The sequence below is a fragment of the Panthera leo genome, chromosome A1, assembly GCF_018350215.1.
Source record: "Panthera leo isolate Ple1 chromosome A1, P.leo_Ple1_pat1.1, whole genome shotgun sequence".
NCBI lineage: Eukaryota > Metazoa > Chordata > Mammalia > Carnivora > Felidae > Panthera > Panthera leo.
The window spans coordinates 145155617-145179526 of record NC_056679.1 but is presented as its reverse complement, the minus strand read 5'-3'; the positions used below and the strand labels follow the sequence as shown (position 1 = coordinate 145179526).

Below are 23910 nucleotides of genomic sequence, written 5' to 3'. Positions count from 1 at the left end.
CTCCATTAGGATAAGGATGATGGATGATGGGAAGCACTGACAAAAAAGGGGCAATCTTCCCTTCTAAGCTCTGTACCTTCTTGGCAGCTTTTTCCCCCTCTTTCTTTATTTCTTTCACATTTTTGAACTTGTAAATTTTACTTTGGGGTAGTCTATAATGTTGAAGGAAAAAATGAAAACCAAAAACCCTCTCTTTCCATGAGGCAGGTGAATGATACTTCTTAGGGAGAAAGCCTGGTTGCCCAGGAATGTGACTTCCCAAGCATCTCCTTTGCCCAAGTTGAAGTCTTTATTCTCAATGTACACATTCTTTTTCCTGTAGAGTATTTCTAGGCTATGGTGATTCTTTTGGGGAAGATCTAGAATAAGCCTGATCTGAAATCCTCCTCATACTTTCAGTTCTCATCTGTTCTGCTACCTCTCTTAGATTCCTTTCATTCCTCCTGCTGGAATAGGGGCTGGGGCTGGCTGGACAAAGCTGTCAGCTCCTAATATGCCAAGCCCTGAGTGATCTGGCCCTGCCTGTTGCTTTCTTGCTCAGGCTTTGAGCTAGTCACTCTGGTCTTCCAGTAGTGTTTGGAACAAAATGAGCCCTTTTCTGCCTCAGAGGCTTTGCGTAAGTTCCACTTCTTGTAAAGCCCATACACTGGTTCTTCACATAGATAGCTCCTTATCCTCCTTTGGGGCTCAGCTTAAATATCACATTCTCAGAGTTTCCTCTATCATCTCCTCTAAAATAGGTCTCCTCACTTCTCTAAAGAAGACATCCAGATGGCCAACAGGCACATGAAAAGATGCTCAACATCGCTTCTCATCAGGGAAATACAAATCAAAACCACACTCAGATATCACCTCACGCCAGTCAGAGTGGCTAAAATGAACAAATCAGGAGACTATAGATGCTGGAGAGGATGTGGAGAAACGGGAACCCTCTTGCACTGTTGGTGGGAATGCAAATTGGTGCAGCCGCTCTGGAAACCAGTGTGGAGGTTCCTCAGAAAATTAAAAATAGACCTACCCTATGACCCAGCAATAGCACTGCTAGGAATTTATCCAAGGGATACAGGAGTAATGATGCATAGGGGCACTTGTACCCCAATGTTTATAGCAACACTCTCAACAATAGCCAAATTGTGGAAAGAACTTAAATGTCCATCAACTGATGAATGGATAAAGAAATTGTGGTTTATATACACAATGGAGTACTACGTGGCAATGAGAAAGAACGAAATATGGCCCTTTGTAGCAACGTGGATGGAACTGGAGAGTGTGATGCTAAGTGAAATAAGCCATACAGAGAAAGACAGATACCATATGTTTTCACTCTTATGTGGACCCTGAGAAACTTAACAGAAACCCATGGGGGGAGGGAAAGGAAAAAAAAAAAAAAAGAGGTTAGAGTGGGAGAGAGCCAAAGCATAAGAGACTCTTAAAAACTGAGAACAAACTGAGGGTTGATGGGGGGTGGGAGGGCAGGGAGGGTGGGTGATGGGTATTGAAGAGGGCATCTTTTGGGATGAGCACTGGGTGTTGTATGGAAACCAATCTGACAATAAATTTCATGTATTAAAAAAAAAAGTGATTTAAAAAAAATAAAGAAAAAAAATAAAATAAAATAGGTCTCCTTTGTTCTTCCCTATCCTGGCCCTTGGTTTCATGATACCAATCATAATTTGTTAACAGTTTACTTAATTGTCTTTGTGTCTTCCTCCTCCACTATAATAAAAGTGTCCAAAGACATAACCAATTCTATGAAGTAGACCCCATCCCCTCCTGCCCCACTCCCACACACATACATTAGGAAATCTCATTTGTCTTGCAGTGAAGATAGTGTTGGCAACCTTCAACAAAGTGAGCTCTTTGCCAGGCTCTTCTTTCTCCCCAACTAAACGCATCCATTCACTCATTCATTCACTCATCCAGTCAACAGATATTTACTGAGGTCCTACTTACTTTACTGCAGACACTGCGACAGTGATGGACACGGCGGTTCTTGCTCATTTCTCCACGCTACACTAGCCACAATGCTCATTTTCAAGTGCATTTCTCTGCTAAAAATCTTCATCAGCTTCCACACGCCTTCTGGATGAAATCTGATCCAGCAGTTCAGGTCTTCTGTGACCTGACCTCTCTCTCCTCCCCAAATACATCTTTTGGTGTTGTCTCCTGCCCTAGGCTCGTGGTAAACTAACTACAGGAGCTCCTCTGGAAGGAAAACAGGTAGCAACAACAAAGATCCCCTGGGCTTGCTTTTTCTACTTCTCTCTTGCTCTTTCTCTAGCCACCCATCCCCTCACCCCTCCATGCACACAAGGCCTGGGACAATCACCTACAACAATGGGTTCTAGGTAGCTCATGGAGAATCTCAGCAGGTATATTTCTCTGCTTGTTGGGTCAGACAGCCTTTTGCTCCTACCTGCCAGGCTGTGAGATTTTTCTAATTGAGATCTCGGTCCCAGAGCAGCAGGTCAGGGGTTGAGTTGGCCCTATAACTCTAGGGCAGATCTCCGTAAAGGAATTCCACTTTGCCAGGTCACTCTGTGGCTGGTGGTGTCAAAAATGGCATGAACTTCACTTGCTCCAAGGATACTAAATGTCTACCAAGTGCTAAAGAAGAGAATTCCAGGAGTTACAAACCTAAGAGCTTTGTTACAAAGAAGCTTTTCCTCTGGAAAAAATCAGCACCTTTAATTCATGCCTTATTAGAAGGGCCAGAGAAAAGGGGAATTTAAGTTTCTGCAAGTTAACATTTATTTCTTACTTTTCATCCCATGTCTCTTCTGGATTGCCACTATAGACCATTATAACACTTTCCCCTTTTCATTTTGTGCTACTTGGGACTTGCTTTTATTTATTTTTCTTGTGGGAATATCATGAACAAAGGACTAAGAAGGAAGGAAATTCTTCAGCTTTTCTGGAAACTTGCTATGGCTTGTCTTTTAAATACTTTATGCTTCAGTTTCTTCATCTATAAAATGGAGAATTAGCAAAATTAATGAACCTTTGTCTTTCATAAAATGTCTTATAGGATAGGTGCTGTGCAAGTAATATGCTATGGAATGATAGCATTTTGTTAGTGTTTATAAACATAATTTGAATTTTCCACTAATTGGAATTAATCCTGTTTATAAGGAAAGACCTTTCCAATTAAATCACTGGTGTGAGACTTTGGGTGGCTGAAGCCTTCATTCTGCTTTACTTCTAATAAAATGGGTTCCTACTCTATTTTGGGTAAATTCTTAATTTGGATCTTCCTTTGGTCACTTTCAATGAAGAAGTCTTACTTTTTATTTAGTCTCTCTAAACACTCTTATTTGTATTTGAAAATTTTCTTTGATATTATGCCTCATTATTGAAAATCATTTTACAGCTGAAGGTTAACAGCAAGTTTATTCAAGGTAATGCTACTATGTTCTTTAAGATTTTAAAATAAAAACAAATAACCTTTCATTAAGTCACTATTATAGTAAATTATATTTTATTTTTATACTGGACTTACGATGTTCCTTGTTCTTAATTAAAATTATTTTGAATACTATTAGCCAAAATGGTAATGAACTACAAACCTATTCATGCTTTTAATTTTGTCATAAGTAAATATTCACCTGGTTTTAACGCTGACTTGTTTTAATGCTATTTCCCCAATTATAAGCCTTTTAACCCGTGTAGAGGCTTTTTTTCTCTTGAAAAGTAGAAGATTTTTCAACACTCCTTGAATCTAAATCTGTTACTTTCCAAATACTGTTAGTTGCTGAAGCCGTACATATATTATATAACCTGGAGTATCAATTTGTCCATTTCTAAGTGCCAAAAAAAATTACCTACACAGTGGGTCAGAGTATGTCCTGACCTCCTGTGGCCTATTTACTAACTTTATGGCTTTGGGATACCTTGAATTTAAACCCATTTGGCTTTGGATCCAGGCAATTCATTGCAGATGGGAACCACCACTGATTTCTTTTGACTCGAGAAGATCATTGGGCCAAAAAAAAAAAAAAAAAAAAAAAAAAGGGTTCTAGATTATCCCTCCCCCATCTTAAAATGAGAAGTTCCAAAGAACTCAGGGAAAGGTACGAGCTCTCCTCTACGAAACTCTTCCTGTTTACCAGGTACCATGCTAAATTGATTAAAATCCTGGGAGTGTATTTTATAATGATATTTAAGGTATTTAGTCTACAACCGTCAATTAGTAAGGTCTTAATAAGTAATAGCCCCCCTTCTCTGAATCTCTGGGATTGGTACAAACTTGAACTAGGTTCTCTAGGATATCTCTAAATCAAGATGGTAGTTCAAACTCAGTCTAAACAAAATTGATTTCATGCCTCAAATAATCTCCCTGTAAATCTTTATGGCTGGGATGCTATAGATTTAAGCAAAAGTCTGAATGGCCCATAACCAGGTAAGGTTCCTTGGTCCACTGTCTCTTTGCTAGATAACTATGGAAATGCATGTGTCTGAGGTTAACTAATATTAAGTATTTAGCATGATAGATGGCTTGAAAATGCTTAACACATATTAGTGTTTTCTTTTGTTCCTTCTTTTGAGAGGATTTGGAGTATAAGAAAGCTAGGGAATATGTGGCAGGAACATGGCCAATAGACCCCACATCAGGCAAAAGGTATTTAGCTTCATTTTCCCTCAGAGAGCAGAAGAATCCCAACATACATATCTGCTAGCTGTCACCCAACTGTGCTATACTAGATGTGGGAAGAAGAACAATACTGAGTATAAAACTGCCCCAGTGCAAAGTCTGGGGTACTGAAGATCAGAAATCCTGCAAAACAACAACAAAAAAAGTCGGAAGTGTGTGATTCTGAACAGTAATTTTATGCAGTCTGAGAACAAAAGGAATTGAGGAATAAATACTGCTACAATTGCCCCCGCATAAAGCCTTCTGCATAGTCCTTACAGTTACTTTCAAGTCATTTATAAACATTGATGGTGTGAGATAAAATCCACTCAAAACAAATATATTAATCAGTCATATAGAATTTATTAGTTTGGAAGGGAGATCAAGGAAGGTTTTACACTGTACCTTGCACATTATACACTGTCATAAACCCTTTTTCCCAGAGGGCCTCTCTGCCTGCATCTGGGTGGCATGACCCATGATGCACTAGACCCACACCATAGCAGACCTCCTTTTCTTTTCTGACCTACTGTCCCAATGTAATATAATGCTCAGGCTTCCAAACTCCACCCTTCCTTTCCCAGTCTCATAATTGCTTTAGAAATAGCCATTTCACCAAATTTTTCCACTTTCTCCAATCTTGCCTAGCCACATGCAGTACTTAGCACAACATAAGTCTTCAAAAAAACGCTGAGCTATGTATGGTTGTATGATAGGCTGGGTGGGTTTATCTCTCAAGATGTAATCAAGTGAGCCAGCTGATCCTTGCTGAATCCTGTCTCCTCAGGGAGGATAGATCTACATGATCTAAAGACAACTTTGGGTTACTAGTACCTTCAAATTACAGGCTCTTAGGAGCCTAACTTGCTTGGAAGTCAATAGAGAGACTCGGGAAGATGTATACTTTAAAAAAATGTATAATAACCATATGTTGATTTCCCTTTTGTTCTCTTTGAACTTCCTAAGTCACAAAACTCTTTACACAAAAGCACCACCTATGAAACAACTTAATAAAGCCCCCATTATGCATTTTCTCCCAAAGTCCCTTTATGAGTGGACCATCAGCTGAAATCTTTTCTTTGACCCCTTCCTCAGGAAGCCCTGCATACTCTCCAGCAGGGACCTTGCACCTACCCCTTATCAGGCTTGAAAGAGTGTGTATAGCAAAGCAAACCTCTTTGTACAAAGGAACTCTTACCAGCTGGCAAGAAGATAGTGTTTTCTCCGTGTTTCACATCCTATATTATTTGAAAGGTAGTATCATGTTTATTGAAATTAAGCATGTAGATTCAGATTCATCTTTTCAACAGACAATTAATAAGGGTCTCTTACCTACCAAGCAATGGGCTAGAAGCTGGGGCTTTAGCAATGAGCAAGTCACAGTACCTGCCCTCAATGAGATTATTGTCTATTATGGAAGAAGGAAAAGAAAATACATATTTCAACTCAGAGTGGTAAGTGTGATATTGGGGGATATATTGGTTGTTATGAGAACACTTTCAAAGGGCACCTGGGTTGCTCAGTTGGGCTTTACACTGGTTGGTGTGGGGCCTGTTTGGGATTCTCTCCCTCTCCCTCTGCCTCTCTCTCTCTCTCTCTCAAAATAAATAAACATTAAAAACAAACAAACAAAAAGAGAACACTTTCAAGAGTCCTACCACCCCATTTTGAGGGAGAAAGTCTAGGAAGGCTTTCCAGAAAAAGTGACATTAGCACCAACCAGCCAAATGAACAGTGTTTAGCAAAGGAAGAGGGTGAAGGCCGCATTCCATTAATCAAACAACAGGCCCAAAACCCAGGAGGAGAGGGAACACAGTCTGCCCCAGGCTGTGGCTGCAGCTCAAAGGGCTAGCAGAGGAAGAGTGCAAAAAGATAAGTGTGCAAAAGGAAGTATGGCTGATCATAAATGGCCTGGGATGCCACATCAAAGAGTTTGTGCTTTTCTTTTTCTTTTTTCGTTGCCTGAAGTTAGTGGGAGAGGTTCTGAGCAGACAAGGAAGCATATTTAGATTTCAATCCCTTAGAAAACAATCTCAGTGGATGAAATACAAGCCAAATGAAGCCAAGCCAAACCAAACCAAGGTATACGTGTGATAGCTGCTACCTCTGAATTGTGTACAATGTGCCATGAAAAAGCTGTGAGGGGCTAGGTAAATCCTGTGGCTGGGGCAGGGGGAGGGGGGCTCAGGAAGGCCTTCTGGAGCAGGTGGTCTGGTAGTGAGGGGGGATGTCAGCAGTGTAAATGCCCTGCCTCCAAAATGTATTGGTTTTATTCCAAAGCACATCCTTTCTTCTTGAGAACTTTGAAGACAGTATTACTCAAGCATCTCCTAAAGTCACAGTCCCATTTATTATTTATCTGAAGCTCCTGATGGCTTTCTTTCTTGTCAGGGGTATGAATCTGAAGGAATTTTAGAACCCAGATGATAACTTCCTTGAATAAATTATTATAAAAATTTCAACTCTGAGGAAAATTATCAACTGTAGAAACAACGTTAGGAGCCTTAATCTAATTTTGGTGTTATTTCCTGAATGATCTACAAAATCCCCAAATCCTACAAAAACACTGAAGAATGAAGTTTGCATGATCATTAATTTATCTCTTTAAAAGAGAAAGTAGCTTCTCCCCTCTAATGAGAGAAATATAATAAAAAATTGAATCTATTAAGAGAGATTTGGGCATCTAAAAAAATAATTTTGAAAAAATGGATGTCAAATTTTAATTTGTCAACAAAGAGCTTTTAAAAGGAATAATAATGTTGAACATTACTTGGTGCCAAGTATGATGTTTGTATTTTGTCACTTAATCTTCAGAACAGTCCCATGAGCTACATACCAGTAGTACCAGCATCCCTGTTTTACTAACAAGGAACATTGGCTCAGAAAGGATATATAACTTGCCTAAAGTTATGCAGTTACTAACTAGAAGAGCTGGGATTTTGATGAAGTCTGTCTCCAGAGGTTACCTTTTATTGTTTGTTGCAGTGATTCTTGTGGTGGTGATTAAGGGGTTAGGTTCACTGTCTCAAGCTGTCATCTATAAAATGTGTCTATAAGAATCAAATGTCCACTTAGCTCTGTTTCATGCTCAAAACTAGGTGATTTTTTAGTAATATATCATTTGCTAGAACCCTCGACTCCGTCCATTCACTCTTCTGTTCACAGGTCTCACTGTGGGCTTGAACCTGTGCCATAGACTCAAAGGTTATATTTGCCTTTATAGCTCAGGAAATGGGTTGGTTTTTAGGCACAGTGCCAAAAGCTCCGAGTGTAATACACACTTGAACTCAGACAAATGACAAGTTTATCCCCTTGTTTGCTGGTTTATCCACTGATTGATTTTGAGAACACACGGCTTCTCTCAAAACCAGCCAGGCTCCCTCAGTGGCAGTCTGGAACGGGTGACTATTCCTGCCCATGCACAGTGTTGGGCCTATGTGTAAAAGACTCAGTGATTCCCTTCTTCTTTTACATATAACTCACATGCCATAAAACTAATTATTTTAAAAAATATAATTTAGTGGTTATTAGTATATCCTCAAGGTTGTGCAACTATTACCACTAGATCTGATGGAAAAACAACATTTTTGCTTACTATCTATGTACCTTTACATAAGTTGCTGGTGCAAAAAACCCCCAAAAATCCAGATTTCTGACTACAGGGATTTGCTCTCAGGTCACTTTAGTTTGTATATTAAAGTTAAGTTCATTGATACAAATTACGGGCATATTCCTTTTTATTTAGATGTCTTCTCCACTTCCAACGATGAAAGACATGATTTTGAAGTATAGAGTCTACACATTTCTTCTCTTTTCATACATTGAATTACTTTTCTTCCTGAGTATGTATAACATACACCCAGAAAAACATCCTTCCATAGGATAACACTCTAGTCCCCCATTTCCATTACCTGCTAATATTGTCTTTTCTTATCAAGTAGAGGTAGACACATTAAGACTCATATTGTTTCCTTATTTCAGTGATCCCACTCATATATGGTAAAAAACAAACAAAAAAAGAAAAAAAAATAATTTCTTTTTGCTTCTCTTATTTTTTCAAAATTAAATGACACTATCTTTTTTTAAGATGTGGATTTTTTTAAAGAATTTTTTAAAGTAATCTCTATACCTAATGTTGGGCTCGAACTTAAAACCTCAAGATCAAGAGTTCTAATCTCTACTGACTAAGCCAGCCCAGTGCCCCTAAAATGTGGATTTAAAAAAAAATTTTTTTTAATGTTTATTTTTGAGAGAGAGAGAGAGAGAGAGAGAGAGAGCACAAGTTGGGGAGGGGCAGAGAGAGAGGGAGACACAGAATCTGAAGCAGGCTCCAGGCTCTGAGCTGTCAGCACAGAGCCCGAGGCAGGGCTCGAACTCATGAACCGTGAGATCATGACCTGAGCCAAAGTCATATGCTTAACTGACTGAGCTACCCAGGCGCCCCTAAAATGTGAATTTTTGAAAGAGTAGACAAATATATGCCATGTTTTACATATAAAAATGATACTATGGACCGTTGGTATCCATGTAGAATTGTTTTCCACTTGTAATGGATTTACATCAATGATACTTTTATAGGGAAACATAAATATCCCAGGCCAGAAGAGTATCAGCCAGTTATGCCATTGCAGTTAGCATCATGTTGGCACAAATAACCTTTCCGTTATTGGTTGATATTAAGTTGGTTGCTTTTTTAAAAAGTTTTATTTATTTACTTATTTTGAGAGAGAGAGAGAGAGAGAGAGAGAGAGAGAGAGAGAGAGCTCTAGCTCAAGTGGGGGAAGGGCAGAGAGAGGAGAGAGAATCCCAAGTAGGCTCCATACACTCAGCGTGGAGTCCAATGTGTGCTCCAACTTCATGCACCATGAGATCATGACCTGAGCCGAAATCAAGAGTAGGACACTTTACTGACTAAGCCACCTAGGCATCCCTAAGCTGGTTGCTTTTTGAAGAAAGCATCAGGGATGAACAAAAGAGGCTAGAAGATTTCACAAGATAGGCTTCAGTTTCACACTTGATTCCTTCAAATGATGATAAAAAATGGTGATGAAGGATAAAGGCCATGTTAATTGCAGTTCAACAATTCTAATGGTGCCATTGCTATATACTAGGACAATTAGATTATATTTCACATCTAATTCTATTGCAAATTATTCACTTGTTCTAGTGTTTATTAAACATCTACTATGTATAAAGCTTTGTGTTGTAGACTATTTTGTTAAGGATCTGACATCCAGTGGAAGAGCCCATACACCTTTACACAACAGTTATAGTTATAAGGTCAAATTCCATTACTACAGAATTGAAGGAACCTCCAAATTATTTATTTCACTAGAATTGTATCGTATTGTGTATGCTTGAAATAAGTTACTGGCTAAGGCTGGGAAATCTTTTTATAATAGTGAGGTTTTCATTATGATGATATTTATTGTAAGGGGATCTGAACTGTAATATAATACAATTACAATCATAAATATAATTATGAGTGTGTAAGTGCTGAGGGAATACAGTAGAAAAGATTAATTAGAGACAGGTGGTTCTAGGACTCCTCAAAGGGCTTCTGATTGATTCAGGGGAGATCCTGGTTCTCTCTAGACTTCTCTTTGCTCCCAAGGGACCCTACTACACTGAGTGCTTATGATGAAGAATGTAAAGATCTTTGCATTTGCACCCAAATCAGAAGGATCTTTGGCTTGAGCTTTTAAGAGTCTCACCTTATTTCTTTAAAATAATATTATTAGAAAATATTCTATTAACCATTTAAAAACTTATCTTTGAGACCTCTGGTTACAGAAGTTTCCTCCAATGTTGAATAATAATAGCCTTTTGAAATGAAGCTACATGCAGAAGACTGGGTTTAAATCCCCCAACTCTGTTGAGGAAGGCATGCTTCATGATGGACCCTAAAGTTATGAAACATAAATAGATCCTGACATGGCCCTCACTCGGGCACCATGGTCACTCTCATGCATATTACTTAGAGTAGAGATATAATCACTCCACATCTTTTTGTCTTCCCATACATCTAACACATTTCACAACCTTGCATTTTGATAAAGAGACTCTCCTAACATTGACCTATGGCTGAACTGCTGAGTATAAAATCTGTTTAATAGTAAGTTATTCATGGGGTGCCTGGGTGGCTCAGTGGGTTAAGTGTCTGACTTCATCTCAGGTCATGATCTCACAGTTCAAGAGTTCGAGCCCTGCCTCGAGCCCTGCCTCGAGCCCTGCCTCGGGCCCTGTGCTGACAGCTCAGAGCCTGGAACCTGCTTCAGATTCTGTGTCTCCCTCTCTTTCTGCCCCTCCCCTGCTTACCCTCTGACACACACTCTCTGTTTCAAATGTAAATAAACATTAAAAAAAAATGTTTAAAAAAGTAAGTTATTTGGGTGGCTGTAAATGTTTTGACCATCATTGTCATGAAAGATAATTTAACACCTAACTCAGGGAAATAAAGGTAACACTAGGTTTTGCTGGGTACTCAGCATTCAAAGCTTCAGAATGCTTATGCACAACGAGCAGCAATTAGAAGTTCCTGTATGACCTTACTTAAACTGCCCTTGGTCTTGGGATTGTTTTAATGTATCCATACAGGTTTAATCACCATCAATAAGAAGTTGAAACAGAACTAGTCAAAGCCCAAGTTAAACCAGAAAGGAGAATTTTGTGGAGTTCTAACTCTAAAGGAAATATAATCAAATGTATTGTGCTGACCATCAACTGTCAGGAGCAGAGTCCCAGCTTCAGCTTGGTGATGATCTCAGGTGAATCACTTAAACCCTCTGCTCCTCAGTCTCCCCACTCATCAACCTTTAACATGTATGCAAAGACCTTGCAGAAGAAGACATTTTAAAAATGACCTGTTTTCAAGCATGTGAGTGGGAAATCATTTTACAGGAACAAAGAAAAGAAACTTTTCTTTCTTTCTTTTTTTTTTTTTTTTTTAAAGCAACTTCCAGCCGGGTTGATTTTACATCAGAACTAAATTACAGTCTGTTGCCATACAGGGTTAGAAATCAGTGGTCAAGCAAAAGTGAAGTTCCAAGAATCTGCATTGTTAAAGTGCCAGCAAGCAAAGGTAGCTTGTCATGTTTCTAAACAGCCAGCAAGATGGGAGCAGGCTGAAGCAAGCAGCTAGGAAAACTAGGCAGGATGTAACAGAGCCCCAGGGTTAAAAAGAGGAGGTAAAGATGAAATGCGATATATGGTTTAACAAAGTGGTTAACTGTCATTATATGATTCAGATATGTTTATTTCTTAAACTTTCACCCCAGACTGAAGTGGGTAAGAGAACTTTTTAGCTACAGACGACTATTAACAAAAAACAAGGGGGAAAGAAAGAAAACAATGAATGAAAAGAAGAAAAGGATTGCGATTATTTGCATTATCAAAAGTGATCAACAAGCGATTCTTTAAAGGCTGTCAGCACAACATTTTACCATTATTTTCCAGCTCCAGCGACCAGCATAAACTCTGTATAGAAGGAAGCTCACAGCAGCTACACAGACAACAGAGAAGGAAGCTGCTGGCTGCAGCCGGCACCTTCAGGACGACAGACAGCCAACAGGGCATTTCACCCCGAAGGTGTATGTGTGATTACACAAAACCTTCACTTGGTCATTTTTTAGATGTTTTAATAATGCTGATGCAAAATAAGAGTAAAATTACAGGTGCCAGTTCCCAGTGTAGAATGCTGATAAACAACTTACCATTTTGCAGTGGCTGGTCACATCTGGAGCCTTTTGGGATGCAAAAGTACTGGAAGGATTATTGCAAAACTTAAAGACACTTTTGCTGCCATTACTTTGTTTTTAACCTAAATTAGTGAGGGTTTGGGTGGGGGGGGATGGAGAAGGAATGCTTTTTTAGAGAGTCATAATGCTTATATCATGAACTTATTTAGTTAAACACTGATCAAATAGCAAAATGGAAGGGGGGGGTTAGGTTTAGGGTAGTTGCTTGAAAACTTTTCTAAATTGACCTTAAATAGACAGAGGCTGGTATAAAACTATGGGCCAGGGGATTATGGTTTATTAATTTGGGTATGCTATCAAATTTCCCAATTTAAATAACCTGCTTAAACTTGATTTGTCATTGTTGATACCTTTCCTTACAATGCTGGATTAGCATGTAATGTACACAGTGTAGGAAAAATAATATAAATAAAAGGGCATTGTTCTTATTATTTATGGAGTTATGGTTTTCCATAAGCACAAAAGAACATTAACATAAGAATATATTAGAGTATTTTGACTCATTTTTAATAAAGTTCTTCTTTTAGGATATAAATGTCTATATTTTATTTTACTCTTTAAGTTTACTTATTTTTATGAGAGACAGAAAGAGAAAAAGAGACAAAAAAATTCCCAAGCAGGTTCCATGCTGTCAGCGCAGAGCCCAATGTGGGGCTTGAACTCATGAAGTGTGAGATCATGACCTGAGCCGAAATCAAGAGTTGGACACTTACTGGACTGAGCCACCCAGGTGCCCCTCTATATTTTACACCCACTTTAAGATTATTTGAGCCTGACATCAGGACTACACATGAATGGAGAGAGTCTGGAGGGTACCCTTAGAAAAGTATTTCATCATTTTTGCATGTTTTCTATCAGGTTGTTTGAGGAATAATTATTAATGTATATAGCTAATAGTGCATGATCTTTTTGCCCTCTTTTCTTTTTGTGTCCTTCCATTGAAAACATGCAATGTGAATCTTAGGCAGCAAATTGGTCATAGCTTCTGAAGTCTCGCTTCTAGGAGATTATTCGCTATAGCTATCGCATAGGAAATCAGACATTTTAATGATCACACATGTTTTTCTATAGTGTTTCATGGACTGGCAGGGCTGGAGATGTCTGAACTGATTCGGTTAGACTCATCACCATCCTCCAGAAATCATTTCCTGTGATATCATGTAGTACATTTCTCATAGGGCTTCCTTGTCAAAGAACATTCCTGTTTTAAGCTAAATAATAACTTATGGAGCTGAATAGATTTTATTACTGAACAATGAAGTAGTATGCCCAGTATGTGAAGCATTCTAGCTTTCTTCATGCAAATGAGCAGGTATGCTTAACAAGTCAATCTTGAATTTATGTGATGAAAAAAAACCACTTTGTTGGCTGTGCCCTCTTAGTACATGTAGACACAAGCTCACGCCAGCTTGGACATGTATTAGCATCAGATGTATTGCAGTGAGAAAGTAATTTGTTGACCAAATACGCACTTCTGAATTCAAGGAGGTCTCTGTGGTTCTCTCTTCAGTTCCAGTCACTCTGCCTAAAATCTGATTTTAAGCCCTACGTATTTCCTTTTTTACACAAATGTAAGAAACTTGCTGGCTAAGTAAAGAAGTCAAAAATAGGTTTTTTTTTTTCCTTTCTAGTTTCCATACACTGCTTATTAATTTGCAGTAGTATTATGTGGTTGGTTGTGAAAAAAAAAAAAAAAAGACTCACATTGTGAATGAAGGGAAGGAGATGAACATTTGCTGAGGATCTGAAATATGTCAAGCTCTTTCCATAATTTATTTCATTTATTCCTTACAACAAACTGAAAGAAAAATATTATTATTCTCAATGTATAGATGAAGAAACTGAGGCTACGAGACATTAAATAATTTGATCAAACTCATGCAGCTCTAAAGGAGCCACAACTGCCATCTGGATCTAACTCTAAAGTTTATGTTATTTCCACTATACTGTGCTGCCTTCTTTGGATTCTGAAACTTCATTTAAGGAAGACCAGTAGGAGAGACTTCATTTGGAGGGTAACTTCTCAGAATATGTGAAATGTATTTTCAAACCCAGTGGGTAAGTCGATGCTGCAAGTTAGGCCTGTTATTGAATCTTCTGCGGTCCAGTTTGCCTTTTACAATTGGAAAAGCATAATCTGGAAAGAGTTTCATGTTGGTAGCTACAAAGGACAGTTGGAAACTTTTGGTTTTCATACAATAAAATCTACAGTGTTCTTGGTAATGACCTTTTCAATTGTGGTATTAATGTTTTAGCCAAAGTTCTATTCATTGCCAGGAAGAGAAAGCCACTCCAGGGGAGTTTATTGTGAGGTGGCCATCCTAGAAAATAAAATCAATGCACAGTCCATGGATAGACTAAGAAATAGACCTAGATCCAAGGTACTTTCCTCTGCCTCCCCTGTTACCTCATAATTTCCTTTTTGCTTATCTCTGTACATCCACTCCATTCTCTAGCGTTCTCTGCCTACTTCAGCATGCTTGTGGTTGAAAATGGCCACCATAGATCCCAAATTCTCATGATCACCAGACTGCCATCTGGTATTAATGTGCCATTAAAGGACACATTTAAGTCTCTTTAATTTTAAGAGAAGATCTGATTTGTCATTGCCATTGGGTGTCCTTTGTCAGGTGTCCAACAGTGTCACCAGGGAAGGAAAGGCAAACATGTTTGCTCTTTAGTAAGGGTTACAAGTATGGGCATTTCCTAGAGAAGGGGACTCTGAGTGAAGCTGGCACTCCAAATACATCTCTACCTGTAAACAAAAAGTGTCACTACGACTTTACAGTTTTTGGAGTGTTTTCATATAGTCTCCTTTGATCTGAAATTATTTATCCTCATTTGATCCTTGCCAAAACTATGGTTTTTGATCTGTTGAAGGTTGTTTAGCAAAGTAAATGGGGGTACCCAGGCTAGAGACCAAAGCCTGTGTCTTTCCACCAAATTCGGCTGCCTCCTTGTCCATGAAAATGAACACAATTTTCAGAAGAAAGGTGTGGTGTGGTTTTAAATATACTGTTTAATTCATAATTAACATTCATAAATGAATCTGCTAATCTGAAACTACAATGGGTTTGAGCTTCCCTTTGTAGTACTACATTTTTTGTTGTACCTAAGATTGGTACTGTACTCTATCAAAAGCTTATAAATGCATATTCTTATATTGGCATAGATGAACTTGCAGGAATTATGGAGACCATGAAAAGAATAAGGTGAATAGATAGTTTGGGGCTGTAGAGTAATTGTAGTTCAATATTTTACGGGAAATAGAAGATGTCTTTGAAATGTCATGTGACAGTTTTGTGGAGCTGGAACATTTTATGGAGGTGCAGGCTCCATAAAGGTGGGGATGCCTTTAAAGAGCATAGATAAATGAATCCTTAGTCAGATCTACACCCAGACACACTTGCAGTAGTTTTTATCAATGACTCCTGAAGCTCAAACCAGAAATCCAGGAAAAAAAAAAAAAAAATGAAAGAAAATGCTTGGAGTTATCCTCTTGGCCACAGAGATAATGCAATTTCCCTATGCTAAATTCAATTAATTTTTCCAAAATTTGAAGAAGGGATAACATTTTAAAGATGAAAGGAATTTATTCCTGTTCTCAAAAAAAAAAAAAAATCTAGTGTAACAGACATATTGAAATGCATCAAAATATAAAACATTTCTTTATTTCATTGCTAATAGACACATCTGCTGGCAATGAACCAGGATGGCAAGAAATGGATGGTAATTTTTCATGCGAGAGTATTACAAATAAATGCCTGTAGTGCTTTAAATGTCTAGAAAAGTCTCTAGAAATGGACCTTAAATGGTTACACAGTTAACATTCAAATATCAAAGAATTCAGCAAAATAGAAACTGTTTAAATATTAAACACCAAATTTTCCTTCTTTCAAAGGACTAATAACTTAGCAATAAAAAATTGTCTTTGAATCTTGACATCACAAGGTCTCAGTCAGGCAGTGGATTTTTAAATAAAAATCTGCAAGCAGTTCCTATTTAAGCAAAATTAACAGCTGAGCAAAGAGGAGTGAATTAGGAGTCTGCCCCAAACTCACCTTGACCAGACAACAGTCCACCTCCTTTGCAGCATAAGCTCCTCCTCTGTGGAGCTGCCTGCAAAGCGAAACCGCCCAGGATCGATGCTGTCAGGGAAATGTGTCTGCACAGAGGCAAGGCACTAATCAAGTTCTCCTGCAGCTGCTGACCTAGCCCTCAACACTAAGTGAAGAAACAAGCAGCCATGAAAGAGAAGCAGATGGTGGACAAGGGATCAGAGGAAATGGAAATTATAAAGGAAGAATCTCTGGACTTGAAAATAATTGGGAACCCCAACAGCAAAATCCCTTTGTCCATTGTGATGAGGAAATAATTCCTTAAGATGTTCTCACCCATGTGGAGTGAGAAGCAAAGGGTAAGGTGACTTGCTAAGGGTGTTCCTGGTTATCAGTTCCCAAGTGGCAGCCCTGTCACTAAACCAAAGTAGGGCCCAGTCGAAAGCAGTAGGAGTCATAAACTGGGGACAGTGGAAAGTGAAAGAATGCCAACACAGGTTTTCTGTACTTGTGCTCCTCTGAAAATTATTGACTACACTCGATTCTCAAGAACACTCATAAAGAATCACAATGTCATAGAATCTTGAACCTGACAGTAAGCTAAGGCTTTCTAGATCAAATGCCTTTCTAGACAGGGAAAGGGAGATTCAGGAGGATTCAAGAGCTTCCTCAAGGTCACATACAAATCAGGGGCAGTGAGCTAGAAAGAACCAAAATCAATTTCTCCTAAAGCTTAGGACAGTGCTTTTGGAGTTCCAGTAAACCTCCCACACTTCTGAAGCCCTTTTAGCTATGGGCTCATGTTGGAACACTTCATTTCAATAAGTAGACTGAAATGAAACACTCTGGGATAGTTAACAATAAAACTCGTTTTTATAAATAATGACCTCTATAGGAAATATGACCCCTATCAATTAAGATATGACCTGCATTTTGGTTTTGCAAATGATGAGGTAATTGTGTCCCTGTTGGGTATCAGGGATCCTTTTCTAGTTCTTGTCACCAACTGGATTAGCACAGACTGACATTTGCACCTGTAAATTTCTAAAGTGAAACAAGGAATCCAGAGAATCCGAGCAGCAGTATAGACAGTACCATTGCTTCCAAAACCGTCACTTTATTCCCCTAATTTATTTTATTAATGCATACAAAAACTGTAAGAGTTGTAAGATATCAGAAGAGTGGTTTGGCTGAAGTAGCTTGCATATTAAAAACTTTTGCTCTGGAGGTCTTTAGGCAAGTATCATGTTTTTATCCCTAAAAGAACAAATGGATCACTGTAGAGGCAACCACTTTTTTTTTTTTTAACACATGTCAAAGATTTAATTTAATTTGTTAATTAATAAGGGAACCACAGGGCACCTGGGTGGCTTAGTTGGTTGAGTGTCTGACTTCGGCTCAGGTCATGATCTCACTGCTCGTGAGTTCGAGCCCTGTGATGAGCTCTGTGCTGACAGCTCAGAGCCTGGAGCCTGGCTCAGATTCTGCCTCTGTCTCTCTGCCCCTCCCCTGCTCACGCTTTCATTCTCTCTCTCAAATATAAAATAAAAAAACATTTAAAAATTTTTTAAAAATAAGGCAACCGCTAAGATGTTACAATGGATTCAAAGGAAATTCATAATACCACTTATATGTGGCCACATAAGGTATGGTGAAATGAAGTTTAAAATAGATGCAAAAAGAAGAAAACTGTACTAAGGTTCACAAGCAAATAATTGATTTCATTCTACCAGATACAAGTTGAACTTTTGTCACCAAGAATTATATTTTTATCAGTTTTCTACAAGTTATAGAATTATAAAGTAGCTCAAAGACAATGAAAAGTGAGAGATTATAAATCAAATAATGTAGAAGAATATGCTAGACATATATGCCTTTTTTTCAACTGAAAACATTCAGTAATCTTTGGGCCTACCAAAATTCTTTGACAATTTTCCCTTCAACTCACATTTTACAGATTAAGTAACTGACCACAGAGAGGCAATAGCCTAACCTGGATCCCTGAGTGATAGAGCATGAATGGGAACCAAGATCAGGGACACTCTTTTAACCTACAGGGCAGTAGTTCTTACCCGATGGTGAGTATATGTCTCAGTATATCTGGCAATGCCTGAAGACATTTTTGGTAGTCACAATTTGAGAGTATTTCTAGCTTCTAATGGATAGAAGCTAGGGATCCTGCTGAACATCATACAATGCAAAGGACAGCCCCGACAACAAGGAAATCACCTATTTTTGAAAAGTTTCTGCTCTTAAAAGCTGATACTTCCTTTGGACATGTATAGGATATAAACAACTGAGAACCCACATGCCAAAGCCACTCTAAAAAGCAAAAAGCACACTTTTCAGAGAAGAATCTTCCACTAGCATGTAAATCATTAAAGAATTGAAAGGACTAAGAACAACTGGTAAAATGCAGTGAGAACTTGTGATAATTGGCACAGCATTTTGACTAATATCATCACAGTAGTATTTATTCAACTTTCCCACAGGCACTACTTAGGGGATAGGAGGTCATGCCAAGGAAAGTATTCAATTGGCAACATTATTATGAAACTTACCAGCATTTGGCAATAAAGGTAGATGAGAAGTATATATTTCAGCATTAGAGACAGAATAAGTTAGATTCTGACATATATGTAACAAATTTTCTTGTAACAACTATTGTGTGCTAGATGTAATGCTAGGTGCTAGGGATATATGAAGATAGAAGTTTATGAACTAGTAGAGAAGATGAATATGCACATAACAGATTATAATGCAACATGATCATTCCATGATCCTAACAGAAAGCAAGCTTAAGACTGCAAAGAGGGGGCACCTGGGTGGCTCAGTCAGTTAAGTGTCTGACTTTAGCTCAAGTCATGATCTCACAGTTTGTGGGTTCGAGCTGTCGTGCTGACAGCTCAGAGCCTGGACCCTTCTTCAGATTCTCTCTCTCTCTCTCTCTCTCTCTCTCTCTCTGCCCCTCCCCCACTCACGCTCTGTCTCTGTCTCTCAAAAATGAATAAACGTTAAAAAAAATTAAAAAAAAAAAAAAAGACTGCAAAGAGGAGGGACAGAAGACAACTCAGCTGATCCTGAGGGAATAGACTAGGAAAACCAGAGTAGAGGGAGGGGGAATTCTGGGCAGATGGAATTGCACTTTCAGAAGCATAACGTGACAGAGACTAGTGTGTTCTGAGAGTATAAATTGAAGGATGGTAAGGGCAAGGCGATTCATGCAAGATGACATGACAACAGAGAGATCTCATCAGGAAGAGCTTCCCCTTTGAGTTGTTTCCACTTTTTTTGGCTTTAATGAATAAAGCTGCTATGAATATAGCACAAGTCTTTTGTGAACATATTTAAAAAAAATTCTCTTGGATAAACACACTCAGGAGTAGAACTGCTGTATCACAGAGACGATATATATTTAACTTCATAAGAGATACCATACAATTTTTCAGAGTAGTTGTACCACTCTATACTCTTACCAGCACTCATGGCAATTCCTGCTACTCCCTATCATGGCTGAAACTGAATGTTGTCAATCTTTTAAATCTTAAGATATTTTAGTGGATCCATACCAGTATATCAGTGGATTTTACTTGGCATTTTATTAATGATGTTGACCATATTTTCATGTACTTATTGGCCATTTATAAGTCATCTTTGTGACATGTCCAAGTCTTTTGCCTATTCTTTAAGTGTGTTGTCTTTTTATTATTAAGTTGTAGATATGCTTTATGTATTATGCATGTAAGCCTTCAGCCAAATACATGTGTTGTGAATATTTTCTTTTATTCTGTAGACTATTTGTTTTCCTAACAGTGTTTTCTGATGAGCAGAGGGGTTTGTTTTTGACTTTGATAAAGTCAAACTTATCGATATTTCCCTTTAACAATTAGTGCTTTCCCTGGCCTATCTTTGCCCACCCATCATTGCAAAGATTTTCCCTTATATGTTTAGGTCTATGATGCATCTTGAATTAGTTTTTTGTGTATGATGTGAGATAGGGGTACAGGTTTTTTTTGTTTTTTTGTTTTTTTGCATATACAGGTATCCAATTGTCTCAGAATTATTCGCTGAACAAAACCATCCTTTTAACCATACCACTGTATTTCTTTGGCACGCTTGTTGAAAATCATTTGACCCTATAATTGTGAGTCTATTTCTGAACTTCTCTATTGTCTTCTGAAGATTTATCTGTTTTACCTTTTGTCATTACTACTCCATTTTGATTATTATAACTTTAAAGTAAGTTTTGAAATAAAAATCCAGTAGATTAAGTCTTCCAACTTTGTTATTTTTCCTGCCCAAAATTGCTTTGTCTATTCTAGGTCCTTTGGTTTTCTATATATATTTTAGAATTAGCATGCCAATTTCTACAAAAAAGCCCCATGGAATTTTGATTGGGGTTGCACTGAGTCTATGGATCACTTTGGTGAGAACTGACATCTTGACAATATTGAATGTAATCCCTAAACATGTTAATCTCTAGTTAGGTCTTTTTTTTTTTTTTTTTTCAATTTTTTCAGCAGTATTGTATATTTTTTCAGCACAGAAATTTTGTACTTCTTTTATTAAATTATCTCCAAATGTTTACAATGTTTTTGGATGCTGTTATAAATTTTATTTTCCAACCCTATTTGCTTAAAAAATGAAAAAAATCCTCACTGTTTTCTCATTAGGGAAAAAAAATAAAGATATAGAGAAGAAACTACCAGTTATAATATGACCACCCAAAGATAATTATTATTAGCATCTTTGTGCATATTCAATAGTCTTATTTATATGCATATCTACATACGCATATTTAAAAAACTATAAATAGTAAGTCTGTTCTTTAGAAATAAAAATGAAGTCAAACCAACACCAGTATAACCCAAGAGGCATTAAAAGGCAGCCATAGACCTAAATTGGGTTGTCTTTTAAAAATCTTTATATACATTCATTGTTTGGAAATGAGAACACATTTTTCCCATAGAAACAATGGGTAAATGACAGATTAACAATTCAGGCCAAAAAGAAAAAAAAAGCAAACAAACTCCTACTTACTCCATAATGGCTTTTAGCCTCCTAAAAGGGCTTTAAAAAAGCCCTAAAAGGGCTTTATGAATCTCCTAAAATCCTATAAGGAAAGAGATGCAGGATGGAGCTGGTAGACAAGGGTGAAGACGTTTTACCAAGAGCAGGAGATCAGAGTCATACAAGGAGTCCTGTATCAACAATGACTCTGGGGCTCCTGGATATAAGCTTCAGAAGTCAGTTGGGCTCTGGCAGCAGGAGAACTGTGTAGTAAGACAAATTTATCTGTATTCATCATCCCCAAAGTAATTGTACTGAGGCTGAAACTCAGGGGGTCCACTCTCAGGGTGTCATCTTGTCCAAGAAACCTGACCCAGTGACAAAGGTAATCTCAAAATAATTTAAATACTGCCTCTCTCAAACACCGTGCTATCAATACATAGCCTACAGAACTATTTTTGTTTAAATCTTTTGCATTCCTATTGGCATCATCCTGTAGGTTTTCCAGAATTCTCTTCTCCCAGTTACGTAAAACTTTTTCCTAGCCACATCCCAGAAGACTTTTTTCTTCTCCAATCCTCTTTCTCCCAGGTCTGTATTCCCTAAGCCCAAAGAAGCATCCTGGTAATGGCAGAATACTTTCTGAATAGACAGGGTTAAGGAAAATGCTGGAAAGGACTCCACATTACATCCTCTATTGCATCTCTCTGAACAGAAGTTTTCTAAGTCAGGAAGAGCCCATGTCACTGGGAAGATATCTGGAAAGTCCTGGAGGCTGGGAAAAGATAAGACATTCATAAGGATGGGTTTTTATTCTTACATGTAAAGATAACAGACACATAAGAAGGTACTCTAGAAGCAAGTCATTTTCAGAAACTTTTTATCCTATTCCCTTTGAGCCTCTATTGTTTAACCACCCAACACATTGGCTCAGGCTTGTTCTCAAGGAGGGCCTCCGTTTGGAATTCCTGAGGAGTCATGCAGACACAGGTCAGGAGGGAGCTGCTTTGGCAATGCAAAACAGGGAAGCTGGCACAGTGGCCATCCACACTGTGTTGATCTTTGGTCTGATACTTGTTTTTAGTTTCACTTTCTTTTAATTATGGTCTCTCTATATCTGACCTGAACAGCACTATTCTTCTGGTTTGTTAGTTAATTTTAATGATAACAGCATATTACCATTAGAGTGGTTTCTCAGGTCACAGTGTATTGCAGAGAGCAGATTTTTAATTAAATGGTAATGTTTTCTGAATTTTGAAGTAATTCCTAAAGTTAATAGTTATTAGTTACCTTGAAATATAAAAAATTAAATCAGTATATAAAATCAGTACATAATTAGCAAGCTGCCCTCCAAGAAGCAGATCACATCACACTCTGTCCAAAAGGAACAGCTTTGCTGACGAGGCACTGACATAGTTAAGAGAAACCATGAATCACGAGGGGCCAGGAAAATGGTGCTGCCCAGCTCACATTCAGAGGCAGCATAATTTATGAAGCACTGAGGACAGTGGGAGGTAGGCTGTCAGAAATGCTAAGTTCTCTGCGGAATTATTACATTCCCTTTGAAAGATTCGATGTCATTGAAACGAGGTAATCTGGGGAAGCTTGGAGGTTCTATGCAATTGGGAAAAGTGCAAAGATACTTGGAAATGAAGCCAAATTTCTTCAGCCTTTTTCCCACTGGAAATCAGACCCAAGGTCTTATGAAAACAGACTTTCTTTTCAAGCACCAGGAAGAAATAAAAAGATGCCCATGGCACTTGAAAACTTCCAGATTCACCAATACCAGAACAGTCAGAAATTGCAGCGACTCTGTGTTTTCTTTAATCCTCAGCACACTCTTTTTAATTACTTAAGATCAGATATTGTTATGGGTTCAAGGGAAAGAGAAAAATGTAAAAAAATAACAATATATGTTGATGACTTGAACACACTTATTATTAGTTATTACATTTATTATTCCTTTTGATAAGTAATAATTTCTACAATCACTTCAGTACTGAAGTTAAGTGCTTTGCATGGGTTATTTTATCTTGACATAAAAATAAACACCACCTTCAGTTTAGAAATGGAGAGACTAAGGCTGAGAGAGGCCAAGCAACTTTCCCAAGATCACACAATTTATCAGTGGTGGATCCTATATTCCAGCCATTTCCTTTAGCTTTTATAAAGGTATCAAGTTTTAATCTAATAAAAAGATTAAAATGACTAAATCTACTTGACATTTTGGAATGGAATACGATTCACCTTGAAGAAGAGCACTCTGGATTTTGGCATAGCAGACTGGCTATTTCTTTTTGTCAAATCATTTTTATACATCCCCGTCTGGTCCATAATGGCTCTGTAGCATGTACTCCCTGAATATAGATGAAATCACTCCAGTGTTAACACCTCAACGGAATGTTCCCTCAACAAGAGAGGAAGTTTATTTAACTTTGGAAAGTGGCATTTGCAA

The 23910-nt window shown here is 38.0% G+C and overlaps 1 long non-coding RNA gene across 1 annotated transcript in view; it reads right to left on the bottom strand.

The window, feature by feature from the left end:
• Positions 1 to 21311: 21311 nt before the first annotated feature.
• LOC122222263 overlaps positions 21312 to 23910 on the bottom strand; it is a 29522-nt gene continuing 26923 nt past the window's right edge. The window contains exon 3 of the long non-coding RNA XR_006203674.1: positions 21312 to 22230. This is a non-coding gene — a long non-coding RNA (uncharacterized LOC122222263). The remainder of the gene's footprint in view (positions 22231 to 23910) is intronic.